This window comes from Notothenia coriiceps, unplaced genomic scaffold (genome assembly GCF_000735185.1).
Source record: "Notothenia coriiceps isolate Sejong01 unplaced genomic scaffold, NC01 NC01_scaffold00004105, whole genome shotgun sequence".
Lineage (NCBI taxonomy): Eukaryota > Metazoa > Chordata > Actinopteri > Perciformes > Nototheniidae > Notothenia > Notothenia coriiceps.
In genome coordinates, this window is record NW_011336806.1 from 167634 (window position 1) to 170788 (window position 3155).

Here is a 3155-nt window from a genome sequence, read left to right on the forward strand (position 1 = left end):
TCCACAACATCGAACTAAATAATGTCACCATCAATCTGCGGGTTAATCTTTGGAGTGTAATTTATAACAGGAGACACTTGTAATACAAACATTGCACTCCAGGTGTTTAACCAAACTTCCTGTACAAATAAAACCTGCTTCCTTTAAATACAGATAATTCTAACTGGCATGTCAGCTTCGTTGAAGTTTCTGGTGTCTGGAAATATAATTCTCTGCCATGTTTTTGGCACTAAAGATTCAAGATTTAAAGGCTTTACTATTATTTACTATTCTCCTCCAACAGTGCAGCAAAGACATTGCAAATAACATATTGGGGCAAAAACTGGAATGCAAAATGTAACTGTAGAGTTAAATAAAAGTCTTGTATATTGAGATATATTGAGGCTACTATATAAATAACTATGTGGACTATCAACAGATAAGTGTTACAAACATAAGTAAGTGGTGACAGTATGCAGAGCTGCTACAGCATCAACAGTGTCAAATGTATCTCCGTTATTGAACCACATTGCAACAGCGAGTTTTATTGTTTAAACACCTTGTGTACGAGGGAGACAAGGCGGTGTTTAGCACACATTTAAGAAGCACTTGGAGGCTGTTTATCTGTTATAGAGGCTGTGTAGCAAACCAGGATGTCTGGGACGATTTAAGACTTCCTCTTTGCTCGCCTGCTTGCTCTCCCTGTTTGAAAATGCTGCAGAGGATCCATCTATTCCTCCCGTTTGTAATGAAGCTCCCTGGGGGGTTCAGGCGCACCATGTGAAGACGCCTTAGCACCAGAGCGATTCATTACCTCGGAAACGTGAGCTTTTGTTCCGTTTTCAGCGGAGCCCCATTAATCTTGGGCTGCCTCCTGGCATGAAGGCCAGGTACTGCTTAGGTAATTACAGTTAATCATCGTTCAGACATGCACATGGTTCCTCAGAGGCTTCCATGCAGGGTCAAATCCACCTCTTGTTTACCCCCCCCCCTGCTACTGTACGAGTGTCCCAGTTGCACCACAAAGACACCTAATTTCTTTCTTGGTAACCGAACCACGAGCGTTTTTGGTAATTGTGTTCAGGAAGATTTGGCACCAGTTGTGCAGCAGCCTCCCTGCTGCACAAACAAGTTAAACATCCCAGAGCCAACCCCCCACCACTCCAAACATTTACACTATCCAGCTGTCCATGCTGCACGGGTACTGGAGCCTACTGTTCACCTGCCGTTCATGATTGCCATTAATGGACAGATTACAAGATGGATGATTTTCAGACGCAACAAGCAGAAACAGACCATCTGTATCTGGGCAGAGATGGATAACTTCATCACCTGGGGTTTCCTTCTGAAAACATGAAGAGCTTTGATGGCTGAAATGTCTATACTTAGAACTAAAACAAAAATATACTACCCCTTTAGCTGAGAATTAATCAGCAACACCTATTATATTTGATTAAATGTTTAATTAGTTTGGATGGATCGCCCTTTCATTAACCCAAGACTGACTTTATCTCTAAAGTTGTCATAACATTTACATTTTCATAAAAAGTCTACGATTCAATGCACTGCCATGAAAATTGGTCCGAACATTATTAATTTTAATTCTTTGAGTAGTTATTTTTAACTACTGCCATCACCAGGTCTTTTTAATTTCAATTTGTTCAATTCTATGGTGGAATATCCGCAAAAATATATATCCATCAACCATGTTGTTGTAGCCTACTTTAATGCTATAGCCTACACGCTAATGAAACACATTACACCTGTTAAACAGCATGTTAGCATTGTTAGCTTAAACGTGTTAGCAGTATTCAACATTCATGTTTATTTGAAGAGCAAGAGAAACAGGGATGTATCAACTCTTGACAAGACAAATACCAAATTGTGCACTGACAGGAGGAAATGTGCCAGAAATACCCAAAGGGTCAAAACTCTTAAATTGTTTTTTAAATGTTCGTGTTCATTATTTACACGCAATCAAGAAAACCTGTTCAAATGTGCTCTGAATTGAGAAATGCTTATATAAGAAACCTTTTTTTGTAATGAATTTTTTTACGACAATACCCTTAAGCTGAGTTTCCCACAGGACCATCCAGCAGTCAGTCATCCATTCAGCAGATTCAGATACAAAACACACACCTTCCATCTGGGGAAACTGTGAAGACTCTTGATCAGCTCTCTGTGGCACATTCCTCTGAAGACCATCCACAAGCTCTCGGGTATTGATTAACATTTAAGATATGAGCAAAGAAAAGAATCAATGTGTGCTGTCCTATTAGCACAACGTGCCCTTAGCGGTTTGTTGTTTGTAATTTGAATGGAGATAAGCCCATCGCTTAAAGGCTGCCGCAGAAAATGAGATAGCTGTAGTCGGGTTGACCTCCTTCAAGGGGAACAAAAGCTAACTCTACACTGTTGTTTGCTTTACTTGATAAAAAAAAAGAAAAGAAAGCAGAGATCACAATGATGGCAAAGTATGCTTAAGACATTTGGGTCCCGTCTTTGAGAAATTAGGAATCTGTTATCTGATGTCTTAAGGTTTGTTTCACCTTTTTGGGCTGTGTGAACTAAAGAGGGAGAGGCTGAAATGGTCAAAGTGTCATCATCAGTGCTGCATTGGAAATGATCTTAACCTGTTGTTTCTATAAATAAACCTTAAGTAAGAACCGATCGCTTTGTGAATGAGTGCCGCAGACCGGTCATTGAAGTCTGATTATTACAAATGAATGCAATATTTAAGCGTAATTGCCAGAAAAGTTAACGTTAGACTATCAAATAACCACCTCATGGATATGTATAAACTCCAGATAATGCTCATTTAGACACTTTTTAGCAACCCCTTTTTTTTGTATGTGTTAAGGTTTTAAAGATAGGTATTGATCGAAATGAGGAATATTTGAATCATACAATTATTTTGATTATATTATATTTTAAGGATATTTTGTGCAATATGTTCTTCCAGTGACACACGAGAGGAGGGGAACACGTTTTAGCCTCACCGATTGTTTGCTTTTACCTTTGTGTCCTCTTCACGGCTTCTGCCACCTTAAACCGCAAGACACCTGTCCCTTTGTGTGACATTTCCCCCCCACACACTCTCTCTCTCACACACACACACACACACACACACACACACACACACACACACACACACACACACACTACTACGTACTACG